Here is a 16,078-nt window from a genome sequence, read left to right as displayed (position 1 = left end):
GGACTCACTCGGGGGATGTGGGTGTGGTGTCGCCTGTGGCCGCTTCTTCGCTGTTGGCCCCCGGTCGTTGGTGGCTCGTCTCGTCGCCTTCAGGGTTGCGCCGACGCTTGGCTGGCGGCGTCGCGCATATGGCTGGTGTGCGCCGCTGAGCCGAATACTGGCCTTTGGTATGTTTCGTGGGCCTCTCTGCTGCGAGACTGGTCCCTTTGTTGCCAGAGCCGTTAATTTTTATTTTTTTATTGGTTCGTCTCTCGTCGCACTTAAGTTTCAAGTTTTATTTTATATATATATATATTTTTTATATATATTTTGTGACTTGAGCGGTTTAATTTACTTATACCTATTAAATTGCAGAAAAAACATAACCAAAATTTTCATTTGTCTGTTAAGTTATTTGTTATTACGCGCTGGCTTAACTTGCCAGATGAAAATAAATTCGAATGTTTTGAGCCGATATGCAATATACAAATTTTATGCTCACTTCGAGCTAGCACGCCCGCCGTTAACCGTTGATCAAATCGAAATCCCTCTCCATTTGGGCAGCAACATCATTGGTGCCGAATTTTGGAACACGCATACCTTGGCGAGGCGGCACCGTTGCTGCCCATCTGCACAGCTGCAGTTTTTTGGGTCAATGGTCCAAATGACGGCCAAGGGCATATCCAAGGGCATGGGATCCACTCTCCTCATAGTCTCTTTAAGAGCGAACCGGGCGGCCAATAGCAATCGTCGCTCTTGGCGCCGTGGATCGCAAGTCTGGCGTTGCCACCCTTCAAAAATTTGGGCTCCACCGTGGGCCCAGCTTCACTCCGCATACTCTGACCATATGACAAAAAGTATCGGCGTGGCCGATAATATCGCACGCAACCAACTAAGTACACCCTCGGTGCTGCCGATAACGTCAAATGCAACAAAGTACACTGCCCTGTGGAACGCCGGCAGCAATTCGACCTGTTCTGGATTTGACACCGTCATTGCAGTTTACCACAATAGTGCGCTCATTTAGGTAGTTTTCGAGTATCGTATAAAGGTTTGATGGTAACAATTTTATCAGTTTATTCAGTAGGCCGTTATGCCACACGCGGTCAAAGGCTTCTGAGATGTCTATATAGACCGCTGAGCAAAACTGCCGCTCTTCGTATGCGCGTAATATAAATTGCATAACGCTGGCCAGTTGCTGCTCAGTGCCGTGCTCTCGCCTGAAGCCGAACTGATGGCTGGGCATTGCCTTGGAAAAATCCTGGGCTTCGAAGTGCCTTGACATTAAGAGCTTCTCAAAGATCTTTGATAGGCCCGATAAAAGGCTGATTGGGCGATAAGATGTTGCTTCAGCTGTGTTTTTCCCAGGCTTGGGAATCATAGCTATGCCAGCGTGTTTCCATTTGTTTTGGAAGTGCCCTAGCCTGAGACTAGAGTTGTAAATTAGCAGTAGGTATAACAGTGCTTTTTGTGGTAAGAGTTGGATAATTCTGTTATCTATTTTATCTTCTCCAGGTGACTTTGTTTGCTTAGTGCATTGATTTTCAGCTTAAGCTTGTAAAGCGTGATTGGCTTGATTGTCTGCTGTAGCTCCTGGTCTGTTTGCTGCTGCTGATTTATTTATCGTTGCTAGTTGAGGCTTTGGTAGTTCGCTGGGCAGCAGTGGTGGCACACCTGATAGCCAGTTTTGTAGCAGTGTTGCTTTGTCATTGCTGGTAGTTTCTATTGTTGTCGTTAGCGTCTGTGTTGGTGGCGATTTTGTTAATGATGGCATCAAATTTCTTCTGGTTGTTGTAGCTGTTGCTGCTGCCACAGGGATAGAGTTGTTGGAGAAATAGCTTCCAAGGTTTAACTTGTTGTTGATGCTGTATTGGCTGTTGCTGTAATAGTTGTTGCTGAGTGCCAATTATGTTAGAATTTATGAGTGTATTGGTAAAGGAGGACTGCAAAGCAGCGTTTAGTTCTTGCTGCGTTATGTGTGTGCCGAAATTGTTGGCACTTGTCGGTAAAGCAGTTCCTTTGCCCTGTGTGTGTATTTGTTCTGCACACTATTGTAGTATGCCTGTGCCGATTTCGTTGGCACTTGGCGTTCTTCTTGTGTCTCTTACTTCTCTTTTGGCGTTTCCCAGACGCCACGCAACTTGGCAACTTGCAGATCAGCAGTCTTTGGCAGTCATAGCAGCGCTTTTAATCGACTTTTTAGGAGTTTGATGGCCTGAAACCGGACGCAATACACGATATTATTTTTATTTTATTTTTTTTAGGTGGACGATGCTATGGCCGCAAGTCTCTCCGAGTTTAGTATTGGCCCAGTAGGTCATCTTGGGAGTTTGCGTTTTCCATGTCTTCATCCAGAACGCGTTCCAGCGACTCGCAGACTTTCTGAAGACCATGATCTAGCAGTGTTTCATTGCTGTCAGCCATTTTTAACTGGCCTTGTTGAAGTAGTGGCTGCTGTCGATGTGGCAGTGATTGCAAGTTTGCTGGCTCCTCAGTTGATGTCGTTAGCGGCTGTTGTGACTACCTTGATAGAGCCTGTGGAGTTTGTATTGGCAGAGCTTGCTGTGCTTGTTGATCCTGCTGCCTCGCGTCCACATAGCCTGGTAGGATTAATCGCTGGAGTGGGGGCTGGCCCTGGATGCGGACCACTAGCTCTTCGCGAGTGATTTGTCCGCTTCTATACATTCTTCTATACGAATTTATACTTGATTCTCCGTATCTTCGGCGGCCAATTTGATTGCTGGACCCTTTGCCTGACCTGGATTTCGGCCAGTCTCTCATTTTCTCGCCTCTCAAGCTCTTCTTCTTGAAGCCGGAGAAGTGTTGGAATTTGCTCCCTGTCTTGCATCATTTGTTGTGCCTGTTGTGTTTGCCGAGCGGTGTATTGTATGTGAGATGGCTGTCCTTGGCGCTGTTGAGGCCCATGTCGTTGCTGCAGCGATCGTATGTGTTGTTGTATTTGCTGCGTGTAGGGGGACCCTCTGTAAGCGCTGCGGCTCAAATGGGTGCGATAGCAGATTTCGTGCCTCAGAATTTGCGTGTCTGGTCAAGGAGCTTGCTTGAGAGAGGTATGTTTGGTTCCCTCCAACAGCTGTCGTTGGCAACGCAGCGGCACACATGATCACTGTATCGTCGGCGTATATTGATAATAGCATGTGGATTTTTTGGGCTCCATAATATGTGCTTCGCATGAGTGATGGAAGGGGCATATCCGAGGAGTATAATGTATACAATATTGGGCCCAGTTGTTACGGAACTGCTTGTTTCTCAGTGGGCCGCGCCGGCTGGCTCATCGGATTCTCTGGGTGTAGTCCCATCCCTGGCCCGCAGTCCGTTTCTCTGTACCTTCATTTATATCGTATTTATTTTTCTTTGATTACACACCGACTTCAAAGAAGCCGAGTGCTTCTTCACCATTGGGCGCCATATTGTTACGGAACTGCTTGTTTCTCAGTGGGCCGCGCCGGCGGGCTCATCGGATTTTTCGGGTGTAGTTCCATCCCTGGCGCGCAGTCCGGACAATCGATAACAACAAAGCTACACTTCTGTAGCAAAACAGACTCACACAACTAACTAACCAATATTCGGATCTGCTAACTCATGAACAAAATAAACAGCTGTAACAACTATGAAAATGTAAACAACAAAGGTGAGACATTTAATATAAATTAACAAAAAGACACTATTTATCAACCTTACTCTTCCAGATCGGGCCCCGGTTCCGGACCCAGCGTACCCGCTCCACCATGAGACGATCACCTACACTCGTCTCCTTCATTTTGGCCACTAAATGGCCTACATTAGCCAGTGTCGACCCTCATGCCCACTCTCCCCAACAATTTACTTTAGCCGGACATGCTTTCTTTCAATAAGTGCGTATAATTGGTTGCGTCTTCTTAAAATTTATAACATTATAATCGTCGCTTATGGCGTTTATCTTTGCAGCTATTTAGAATCTCATGCAAGTGGATATTTCGTTAACTTCACAGGTGCGTATAATGGTTTATGTATTCTTATAATTATTCGCATTAATATTTCTTTTATTTCTTTCTAATTTGCACGAGGTCTCCATTCAGATAAATAAGTATTCATGCACGTGAACATTTCTTCCCCGGGTGCGTATTAATGTTGCACATATTTATACTTATGGACAAAGTGTATAAATTCCTAAATTTTTCTCTTATCTTATAGAATTAATTTTTTTTTTATTTTAACACCACTAAATGGAACAGGCGACGAAATACTACAAAGATATTGCTAGTCGCCGCAAAAGAAACACGCAAGGAGGCAATTTAGAGGCAATCGTTGCGACGATTTAGGAACAATAAAAACAATAAAAACGATAATCAGTCGTGCAACAGGTAGGTGATATAGATCTGTATTAAATCGCTTAATTATACCTTACCCTACCTAAAGAGCTCTCAGGGGTGGTAGGGGCAATTTAAATGGATAATTCCAATTAGGTAAGTATGTGAGCTTAGTTCACGCAAGTGTTAATTTTAAATTTTTATATTTTACAGGCGCAGATGGATCACCTTTGGAGTTTCCCTCACCGTTCGCACTCTAAAGTGAAGCTCGGCGTAAGTGCCTATGTATGTAGATATAATTTATAAATACAAAGGAAAAAACTAAATTTACCGACAAAAAAAATCTGCTCCTTTTTAGGAAGTACTTTTCAGGAGTCTTCATCATTTCTCTGCCAAGGGCCCGAACGAGGATGGGCAAAAAGAAAACGGACTCACTCGGGGGATGTGGGTGTGGTGTCGCCTGTGGCCGCTTCTTCGTTGTTGTCGCCCGGTCGTTGGTGGCTCGTCTCGTCGCCTTCAGGGTTGCGCCGACGCTTGGCTGGTGGCGTCGCGCATATGGCTGGTGTGCGCCGCTGAGCCGAATACTGGGCTTTGGTATGTTTCGTGGGCCTCTCTGCTGCGAGACTGGTCCCTTTGTTGCCAGAGCCGTTAATTTTTATTTTTTTATTGGTTCGTCTCTCGTCGCACTTAAGTTTCAAGTTTTATATTATATATATATATATTTTTTATATATATTTTGTGACTTGAGCGGTTTAATTTACTTATACTTATTAAATTGCAGAAAAAACAAAACCAAAATTTTCATTTGTCTGTTAAGTTATTTGTTATTACGCGCTGGCTTAACTTGCCAGATGAAAATAAATTCGAATCTTTTGAGCCGATATGCAATATACAAATTTTATGCTCACTTCGAGCTAGCACGCCCGCCGTTAACCGTTGATCAAATCGAAATCCCTCTCCATTTGGGCAGCAACATCATCGGTGCCGAATTTTGGAACACGCATACATTGGCGAGGCGGCACCGTTGCTGCCCATCTGCACAGCTGCATTTTTTTGGGTCAATGGCCCAAATGACGGCCAAGGGCATATCCAAGGGCATGCGATCCACTCTCCTCATAGTCTCTTTAAGAGCGAACCGGGCGGCCAATAGCAATCGTCGCTCTTGGCGCCGTGGATCGCAAGTCTGGCGTTGCCACCCTTCAAAAATTTGGGCTCCACCGTGGGCCCAGCTTCACTCCGCATACTCTGACCATATGACAAAAAGTATCGGCGTGGCCGATAATATCGCACGCAACCAACTAAGTACACCCTCGGTGCTGCCGATAACGTCAAATGCAACAAAGTACACTGCCCTGTGGAACGCCGGCAGCAATTCAACCATATTTTGGATTTGACACCATCATTGCAGTTTACCACAATAGTGCGCTCATTTAGGTAGTTTTCGAGTAGCCGAACTGATGGCTGAGCATTGCCTTGGAAAAATCCTGGGCTTCGAAGTGCCTTGACATTAAGAGCTTCTCAAAGATCTTTGATAGGCCCGATAAAAGGCTGATTGGGCGTTAAGATGTTGCTTCAGCTGTGTTTTTCCCAGGCTTGGGAATCATAGCTATGCCAGCGTGTTCCCATTTGTTTTGGAAGTGCCCTAGCCTGAGACTAGAGTTGTAAATTAGCAGTAGGTATAACAGTGCTTTTTGTGGTAAGAGTTGGATAATTCTGTTATCTATTTTATCTTCTCCAGGTGACTTTGTTTGCTTAGTGCATTGATTTTCAGCTTAAGCTTGTAAAGCGTGATTGGCTTGATTGTCTGCTGTAGCTCCTGGTCTGTTTGCTGCTGCTGAAGCTTCTGCTGCTTCAGTTGCCTCCATTCTTCGCGAATTTCTGCACGCTCCTCATCCGAGTTTGAGAAGTTGAGAAGTGGGCTGAAACGTTCTTCAAGGTGAGCGCCGAAGGCCTTCGCTTTTTTGGCAGTTGTTTTTTTCCACATTGCGTTTGAATTTGACGCATTCCTCGCGACTCCGTTGCCAGCATTAGCCTGTGGCAGTTTTATTGGCCAGTTTGGCAGTGGCTGTTTTTTTTATTTTGTTGGTAAGTCGCCATAGCTTTTGCATTGCATATCGATCATGAGTGTCAATGTCCACAAGTATTTTATTAATGTTCTTGTTTTTCAGCTGTGCAGCCCTGTATTGCTGTCTTGCCTCTGGAGTTCGTGTCGCCATTAAGATCTGTTTGCATCTCTGTTTCAGTCCAGTTCAAGTTCGTGCCTATGGCGGCCCCGGTGACTATGTTGGTTTCCATGATGCCTGTGTGCTGCGGCATTTGCAGCTATTTAGATGTTGCGTACGAGGATATCCACTGCAACGTCGATGTCCGTGCCACTGCGGATCTCGGTGTTTAGGTGGATTTGCTGGTCAAGAACATCCTGAAATCGATGCGTATTGGCCCCAGAAGGTAGCAGTCTGCGATTATCAGTTTGAGTTGTAAAATTTTGGTTTCTGTTAGTAATCAGATCAACTCTTTAAAGCAGGTGGTCTTCGTCCAAGTCTGTTGAGGAGTGGATTCGAAGCCGATTGCTATCTAAGCCACCGTGGACTGCAAAGTCAATTGCAGAAGGAATTTTCCTTCTATCGTACGGGTAATGCGTCGCTCCACCGGTGGCCAAGACATTATAACGACAATGACAGGCGGATTGCCCCACCATGAGTGCTGGGCGTTCCAATCGCCGCAGAATATAAAGTTAGATGGAGCCGGGTCGGTGAAGTTGTCAAAATGTTTGAATAGTTTTGTGATGTGTTCGACGGACCATTTGAACACTGGTGGGCAATAGATTGGGGCAATTATAATTATTTCCCTTTTATTCTCATTTTCAAGCAACAGGGCAATAGGCATTCTCTGGAGAAAGTTCGCGTTAATTGGCTGGAGGGCAGCGTGCCTGATATCGTTACGCACAAAGATAGCGACCCCCCCTCTACAATGCGTGCGTGCATGGGTTACACTGTACGTGTGGTAGCCTGCTACGCTTTGTATGTTAGTGCCGGACGTGACCCGAGTTTCGATGACCATCATGATTTGTATGGACTCGCGTCGAATGTACAGCTCGAGTTCCGTCATTTTGTTGCCTATGCCACATGCGTTCCAGAAAGCAATTTTAAATGGGTTGCTATTTTGGCTGCAATTGTGGATGGTCAGATGTGAATTTACTGTACTGATTGGCGCCGGACTGCGGACATTTTCAGCGGAAGTATTAGTGGCTAAAGTCGATTGAGCGGCGGTACTACCGTGTGGATGACTATACATAATTGATGGATTCATTGGCGATGGCAGCTTCCATAGAGCAGTCCATTTGGACTGTTTTGCTGTCTGATTGTTGTTGAGCTGTGTTTTACAACACATGATTATTGGTATTTGTGTTATTGTTTTTATAATGAGTGGCAATTGCAAAAGGACATTTAATAAAGTATATATTCCTCGTTTCATGCGAGTGAACATTGCCATGTTTTGTTCCAAGTTCTGGATTATATTGCTTTTGGACATTGGTGATTGTTGCCCTACCAGCTGCTGTTATTCGTCCCATTTATGCCGTTGGGGAGTTACCAGTTGACTTCCGAAAGGATTACGCAAGGAGGCAGCGTCGACACGGCTGTGCGTCAACTAGGCACCACTGGCTGGAGTAGCTCTCTTCTATTTGTTGATGTTGCTTGCTTCCTGAAATTGTACAGATGATGTTGTTGTTGTTGCTTCTGCCGTCTGTGTAGTGGCTGCTGGAGAGCTCTCAAATGCTTTTAGGCTGGGTTTCGTTCACGGACAGTGGCATTGCCGCCATCTCGTACAACCCGGCTATAGGACATATTGCTGGATCTTCTGGCTGGTTTTGGTGTACTGACATTATTTGTTGCTGATTGCTGCTGTTCCCCCGTGGAAAGATTTGGATGTTGTTTTTGATGCTGTTGCAAACGTAGTTGCCGCTGGAAGGAAGCCAAATGACTTTAGGCCGGGTTACGTACGTTGCGCACTTAGGCTCCACCTTTCTGGGTTTGGTACATGCAGTTGACATGTGCTCGCCTGTGTATTTCATGCAGACGAAGGGCCGCCTGCAATATTTTTTCGTGTGACCAAAGACCAAAGGCACCGATGGCACTGCACTGGATCTCGAGGTTTTGCTTGCCGCTCGACCGTGATGGATTGGCTGCCCAGCTCATTCAGGTTGAGGATGCCTTCATGGCTCCCATCCGCTTTGGTCTGCAGTTCGGTTTCAAACAAATTTAGCGGCCTGCCTGTGAACCGGGGTTTTATGACTCGGATGAAACGAGTGACAAAGCCCATTTGTTCTAGATTGGCCTCTAACCATTCACAGGTTGTAGAGTGGTGGATATGCCGTAAGATTATGCGATATTCCTTTTCGCTGCGCAGTTGGTGCGTATGCAGATGAGTGCCTTCTTCAGCCAGGGCGGATAGAATTGCTTTATGCGTGGCTAGATCTTCACATTGAACACTTAGTCCAGTGCCAGAGGTTGCCTTTGTCCAGAATTTTCGCACGCCTGGATTGCTTTTCAGTTTATCCAGATAATTGCGGGCACCATTGGCAAGAAGAGCACAGGCACTTTCTTGCCTTGTGTTGCCTGTTGCTGGATTGGCTGGGGAAGTTTCTCTTTCGATTCCTGCTTCAGACTCTCGTCCTGATGTTGTTGCGATTGTTGTTGTTGTAGCGGTTGCAGCTGCTGGCATTTCTGTGGCTGCTGCCCTCTTTGTGCTGTCTGATGTCCGTGTTGCTCTGCCTCACTTTAGAGCATTTGTTGGCGGCGTGCCTCGTGGTGAAGCTTGATAGCGAAACCACTCTTAAAGATGGGCGTCGTTAACGGTAGTATTTGGAGAGCGGGATCATAGTCAGACTCGTCCATATCCACACATCTTCTCTTCAGAGGTGATCGCCACGTTGTGGCGGAGGTATTTATCGTTGCTAGTTGAGGCTTTGGTAGTTCGCTGGGCAGCAGTGGTGGCACACCTGATAGCCAGTTTTGTAGCAGTGTTGCTTTGTCATTGCTGGTAGTTTCTATTGTTGTCGTTAGCGTCTGTGTTGGTGGCGATTTTGTTAATGATGGCATCAAATTTCTTCTGGTTGTTGTAGCTGTTGCTGCTGCCACAGGGATAGAGTTGTTGGAGAAATAGCTTCCAAGGTTTAACTTGTTGTTGATGCTGTATTGGCTGTTGCTGTAATAGTTGTTGCTGAGTGCCAATTATGTTAGAATTTATGAGTGTATTGGTAAAGGAGGACTGCAAAGCAGCGTTTAGTTCTTGCTGCGTTATGTGTGTGCCGAAATTGTTGGCACTTGTCGGTAAAGCAGTTCCTTTGCCCTGTGTGTGTATTTGTTCTGCACACTATTGTAGTATGCCTGTGCCGATTTCGTTGGCACTTGGCGTTCTTCTTGTGTCTCTTACTTCTCTTTTGGCGGGAAAAGGGCCGTTGCTTTAACGTTTGATTATGTTAGTGATTTTCGCTTTTTTTATGATTTTATATGTATTGGCGCCTTTTTTTTGTGGTGTTAGTGGCGTCTAATGCGCGTTTTGGCGGCACTTTCTTTGCTTGATCTTTTTCAAAGATTTTTGGGCAAATGGGGTTTTCAATTACTGTCGTTTGCAGTGGGCTCGGCGGAGCATCAATCTCGGCAAGGACGGCGTCATCCTCGGGATCGAACATGTTCTCGTCCATGAGAAATCGGATCGCGGATGGACTTAGTGGACATGTCCGAGTCGGACTGGGACAGGAGAGAGACTATGTACTCACCGCTTGAACTAGTCGGAGCTGCCGCCAGTGGGTCAGCAACCTGACTTAGATTGGCTGGAGCAAGTGAGTCCTTGGAGAGTCGTCGGGTAGCACCGTGAGTAGTCGCGTCTGGCACAGTCAAGAGTGCCGTCCTTAATTTTTCAAGTTGTGAGTTGTCAGATTCACTGGCACTGGGCATGGTGTAATTCGCTATATCACCGAAGTTGTAGCCAACCGAGATTAAGGAGGCGTCGGAGGAATCGCATTCCTCATCCGAGCGCGGCATTAATTTTTTTTTTTTTTTTATCTTAACCACTTTTTTTCTTTATTATTTATTTTATTTTTTTGTCTTAACAACTTGCCCTCCAGCAAGATACTGATTTCTTATATTTATTCTTCTCTCTTTGTTCCTAAAAATGAAAGCAGGAAAAAATTATGCTACATCGGCATCAGAGAGGCTACTAATCCTTCGAAGTGCTTCGAATTCCCACCTCTCTGCCAGTAAAATCAGGGATGAATGCGGTGTAAATGCTAGTTTGGCAACGGTAAAACGAGTTATTCGAACAGTTAAAGAGATTAAAAATAAAAAACCTCCTCTCAATGATACACGGAAGGAAGCGCTACTTCGATTTGCGCGGGATCACATGACATGCAACAAGGAGTGGAAGGCTGTGGTCTTCTCCGAAGACAAAAAGTTTAATCTCGCCGGACCGTATGGCTACAACTTTTATTTCACGATATGCGCAATGAGGAATGCTTCTTGAGTCCTCATCACTCCTGTACAGGAGGCGTAATGGTTTGGGGAGCCATATCGTTTTATGGAACTTGCGAGATGCAGTTTGTTTCCTCAAAGAAGAATGCAAAAAATGTCTACAAGACTGTGCTCCAAAAGGTTTTTCCCCAGTTTTCCGAAAATTTTGGACCTATTCAATGGACAAACAAGACAACGCCCCCATCCATACAGCCCGGGTTACAAAACAGTGGATTAAGGGCCAGAATGTCAACTTGCTCGAGTGGCCGCCATACTCCCCAGACATAAATATTATCGAGAACATTTGGGGACTTTTATCCAGGAGAGTGTATGAAGGGGAAGACAATTTCAGGACTCGGCCTGGTTGAAGCGATAAAAAAAGCCTGGTCAACTATTTCACTGAGTGAAATTGAAAAATATTACGATTCCATATCAACTCGAATGTTTGAAATAATGGAATAATGGAATGCTGGATGGAGCCCTCTCAGAGCTGCCGAGCTATTATCGACTCAAAGCCGTCGCTCATTCCAACTTAAGCACATCATCCGGCAGGCCGTCGTGGAGCACCTCGTGGAAGCGTCGTGGATTGGAGCATCTGGCAGCGCCTCTCAAACGCCATACCATTTGCAGGTCAGCTGGCTCAAGCGGTCGCAAAAACACATCATGTCGGCTTCTCAGTGTTGGATGGCCTGATTAACAGGCCAAAGGCCATACAGGATGCTGGATGGAGCCCACTACAGTGCCCAGATTCAGTAGGTGGCTCAGTAGACCGTCTGAGCGTATCGTATTCTTGGTGAGTGTTTATCTGTAACTTGCAAGCAGAGTGTTTGACTTTATGTTTCAATTTGCAGAACAACATATCAGCCTCGTAGTCTGGAAAACATCTAGTGGCGTCTCTCACACGCCACACAACCCGTCCAGGAATCGCATTAATCGACTGAAAGCGGTCGCTTATTCCCAAATGGACACATAATCCAGTAGGCCGACGTGGAGCATCTCATCTTGGAAACGTCGTAGATTCGCACATCTGGCATTGTCTCTCACACGCTACCCCACTTTGCAGGATCTGGAAGTCAGTTTTTTTTGTTGATCGTAGCAGCGCATTAATCGACTCAAAACCATCGCTCAATCCAAAATGGGCACATTTTCCAGTAGGCCGTCGTGGAGCATTTCGATTTTTTGGTGAGTGAGTGACTTTATTTGCAGGACAGCACGGAAGCGTCGTGGATTGGAACATCTGGCGGCGTCTCTCCACGCCACACCACTCGTCCAGAATTTGCAGGTCAGCCGACCTTGACAGTCGCAAAAACGCATCATGTCGGCTCCACAGAGCTGGATGGCCAGATTAACAGGCTGGAGATGATACAGGATGCTGGATAGAGCCCACTCAGAGCTGCTGAGCTATTGCATATTTCGTTTGGGTGGGCGATGCCAAATCCGTCGCTCACCCCAAATTTAGCCCAGTAGACCGTCGTGGGCGTATCGTCTTCTTGGTGAGTATGTGTCTGTAACTTTTAAGCAGAGCTTTTGATTTTATGTTTTTAATTTGCAGAACGACACATCAGCCTCGTAGTTTGAAATACATCTAGTGGCGTCTCTCACACGCCACACAACTTATCCAGGAATTTCAGGTCAGTTTGTCTTGGCGGTCGTAGCAGCGTATTAATCGATTCAAAGCAGTCGCTCATTCCAAAATGAACACATCATCCGGTAGGCTGACGAGGAGCATTAGGTTTTGGAAACGTCGTGGGTTGGCACATCTGGCAGTGTCTCTCACACGCAACCCCATTCTTGCAGGATTTGGAGGTCAGCGACTTTGGCAGTCGCAGAAACGGATCATGTCGGCTCCTCAACGTTGGATGGCCTGATTAACAGGCCGAAGCCGATACAGGATGCTGGATGGAGCCCACTACAGAGCCCAAATTCAATACGTGGCTCAGTAGACCGTCGTAGGCCTATCGTCTTCTTGATAAGTATGTATTTGTCCAGGAATTGCAGGTCAGCTGATTCTAACGGCCGTAGAGACGCATCATATCGGCTCCTCTTAGTTGAGTGGCCCTTCATGCCGATCTCTCCAAGTTTTAATATCTGGTCAATTTGACCGTCGTGGGCGTATCATCTTTGTTTGCAGTACAGTACGTCAGCGTAAACGGTCGGATCATCCAGCGGCGTCTCTCACACGGCACACAACTAGTCCAGGAAATTGATGATTGCAAAATGGACACATCATATAGAAGGCCGTCATAGAATATTTCGTCTTCTTGGTGAGCATGTAATTAAAATTAAATTTTGTGACCTTATTTACAGGACAGCACGGAAGCGTCGTGGATTGAACATCTGGTGGCGTTCCGCAGACACCACGCAACTTGGCAACTTGCAGATCAGCATTTTTTGGCAGTCATAGCAGCGCTTTTAATCGACTTTTAAGGAGTTTGATGGCCTGAAGCCGGTCGCAATACAGGATATTATTTTGTTTTTATTTTTTATTTTTGTTTTTTAGGTGGACGATGCTATGGCCGCAAGACTCTCCGAGTTTAGTATTGGCCCAGTAGGTCATCTTGGGAGTTTGCGTTTTCCATGTCTTCATCCAGAACGCGTTCCAGCGACTCGCAGACTTTCTGAAGACCATGATCTAGCAGTGTTTCATTGCTGTCGGCCATTTTTAACTGGCCTTGTTGAAGTTGTGGCTGCTGTCGATGTGGCAGTGATTGCAAGTTTGCTGGCTCCTCAGTTGATGTCGTTAGCGGCTGTTGTGACTACCTTGATAGAGCCTGTGGAGTTTGTATTGGCAGAGCTTGCTGTGCTTGTTGATCCTGCTGCCTCGCGTCCACATAGCCTGGTAGGATTAATCGCTGGATTGTTGGGGGCTGGCCCTGGATGCGGACCACTAGCTCTTCGCGAGTGATTTGTCCGCTTCTTTACATTCTTCTATACGAATTTATACTTGATTCTCCGAATCTTCTAGGAGGCCAATTTGATTGCTGGATCTTTTGCCTGGCCTGGATTTCGGCCAGTCTCTCATTTTCTCGCCTCTCCAGCTCTTCTTCTTGAAGCCGGAGGAGTGTTGGAATTTGCTCCCTATCTTGCATCATTTGTTGTGCCTGTTGTGTTTGCCAAGGTCAAGGAGCTTGCTTGAGAGAGGTATGTTTGGTTCCCTCCAACAGCTGTCGTTGGCAGCGCAGCGGCACACATGATCACTGTATCGTCGGCGTATATTGATAATAGCATGTGGATTTTTTGGGCTCCATAATATGTGCTTCGCATGAGTGATGGAAGGGGCATATCCGAGGAGTATAATGTATACAATATTGGGCCCAGTTGTTACGGAACTGCTTGTTTCTCAGTGGGCCGCGCCGGCTGGCTCATCGGATTCTCTGGGTGTAGTCCCATTCCTGGCCCGCAGTCCGTTTCTCTGTACCTTCATTTATATCGTATTTATTTTTCTTTGATTACACACCGACTTCAAAGAAGCCGAGTGCTTCTTCACCATTGGGCGCCATATTGTTACGGAACTGCTTGTTTCTCAGTGGGCCGCGCCGGCGGGCTCATCGGATTTTTCGGGTGTAGTTCCATCCCGGACAATCGATAACAACAAAGCTACACTTCTGTAGCAAAACAGACTCACACAACTAACTAACCAATATTCGGATCTGCTAACTCATGAACAAAATAAACAGCTGTAACAACTATGAAAATGTAAACAACAAAGGTGAGACACTTAATATAAATTAACAAAAAAACACTATTTATCAACCTTACTCTTCCAGATCGGGCCCCGGTTCCGGACCCAGCGTACCCGCTCCACCATGAGACGATCACCTACACTCGTCTCCCTCATTTTGGCCACTAAATGGCCTACATTAGCCAGTGTCGACCCTCATGCCCACTCTCCCCAACAATTTACTTTAGCCGGACATGCTTTCTTTCAATAAGTGCGTATAATTGGTTGCGTCTTCTTAAAATTTATAACATTATAATCGTCGCTTATGGCGTTTATCTTTGCAGCTATTTAGAATCTCATGCAAGTGGATATTTCGTTAACTTCACAGGTGCGTATAATGGTTTATGTATTCTTATAATTATTGGCATTAATATTTCTTTTATTTCTTTCTAATTTGCACGAGGTCTCCATTCAGATAAATAAGTATTCATGCACGTGAACATTTCTTCCCCGGGTGCGTATTAATGTTGCACATATTTATACTTATGGACAAAGTGTATAAATTCCTAAATTTTTCTCTTATCTTATACAATTAATTTTTTTTTATTTTAACACCACTAAATGGAACAGGCGACGAAATACTACAAAGATATTGCTAGTCGCCGCAAAAGAAACACGCAAGGAGGCAATTTAGAGGCAATCGTTTCGACGATTTAGGAACAATAAAAACAATAAAAACGGTAATCAGTGCAACAGGTAGGTGATATAGATCTGTATTAAATCGCTTAATTATACCTTACCCTACCTAAAGCGCTCTCAGGGGTGGTAAGGGGCGATTTAAATGGATAATTCCAATTAGGTAAGTATGTGAGCTTAGTTCGCGCAAGTGTTAATTTTAAATTTTTATATTTTACAGGCACAGATGTATCACCTTTGGAGTTTCCCTCGTTTCCCCGTTCGCACTCTAAAGTGAAGCTCGGCGTAAGTGCCTATGTATGTATAGATATAATTTATAAATACAAAAAAAAAACTAAATTTAACGACAAAAAAAATCTGCTCCTTTTCAGGAGTCTTCATCATTTCTCTGCCAAGGGCCAGAACGAGGATGGGCAAAAAGAGAAAAGGGCTCCTTTGGCTTCAGGGCCCACACCGTTGAAGTCTTATGTGGCACGAGTAGGTAGCTCATCATCGCGCAGCGTGTAGTGGAATCCGAGAAGCACGACGGAAGTAGAGAATATCCATAAACATGAGAAGTTTTCTTGTAAAGGTTGATGACGGTAAGTCACGTTCGCATGTTGGCGAAACGGTCGCGACCGTTTATCGTAGCCTGGTGGTAGCCGCCACGAATAACAAAATAACAAAATAGCTTGTGATAGAATGTGATATTAGGGTAGGTCTTACTAGAGTTTGTTTAATGTTTTCTATTTGTTTTGTCCCACTCTGTGCTAATATTTGGAATGTGCTTGCCGTAGTTAAATGAGCTTCGGAGACAGGTAACCCAGGACGATATAAAGCCGATCCTGCGCCGCACCTGTCACACAGCATATCCTAAGGGTGCCCAGAAGTGCGACAGAAACCAAATAGCCTTCAAGGTAGCGTTCATTGAATGCCGTTCGTCAGTC

The 16,078-nt window shown here is 45.5% G+C and overlaps 2 long non-coding RNA genes across 3 annotated transcripts; both read left to right on the top strand.

The window, feature by feature from the left end:
* The first annotated feature begins 2,689 nt into the window (after positions 1 to 2,689).
* LOC116650038 (uncharacterized) lies at positions 2,690 to 4,410 on the top strand. 2 transcript variants are annotated; one of them, XR_004303027.2, is made up of 5 exons: positions 2,690 to 3,628; positions 3,687 to 3,851; positions 3,925 to 3,968; positions 4,056 to 4,094; positions 4,212 to 4,410. It is a non-coding gene; the product is annotated as an uncharacterized lncRNA (long non-coding RNA). The 2 variants fall into 2 exon arrangements; XR_011416145.1 differs by having other exon boundaries at positions 4,171 to 4,410.
* A 9,577-nt stretch (positions 4,411 to 13,987) lies between these two features.
* Positions 13,988 to 14,971, top strand: LOC116650048 (uncharacterized). Its single transcript, XR_004303035.2, has 4 exons — positions 13,988 to 14,504; positions 14,563 to 14,727; positions 14,801 to 14,844; positions 14,932 to 14,971. It is a non-coding gene; the product is annotated as an uncharacterized lncRNA (long non-coding RNA).
* Positions 14,972 to 16,078: the final 1,107 nt, after the last annotated feature.

This window comes from Drosophila virilis, chromosome 2 (genome assembly GCF_030788295.1).
Source record: "Drosophila virilis strain 15010-1051.87 chromosome 2, Dvir_AGI_RSII-ME, whole genome shotgun sequence".
Taxonomy (NCBI): Eukaryota; Metazoa; Arthropoda; class Insecta; order Diptera; family Drosophilidae; genus Drosophila; species Drosophila virilis.
This window is presented reverse-complemented; position numbering and strand designations above follow the sequence as displayed.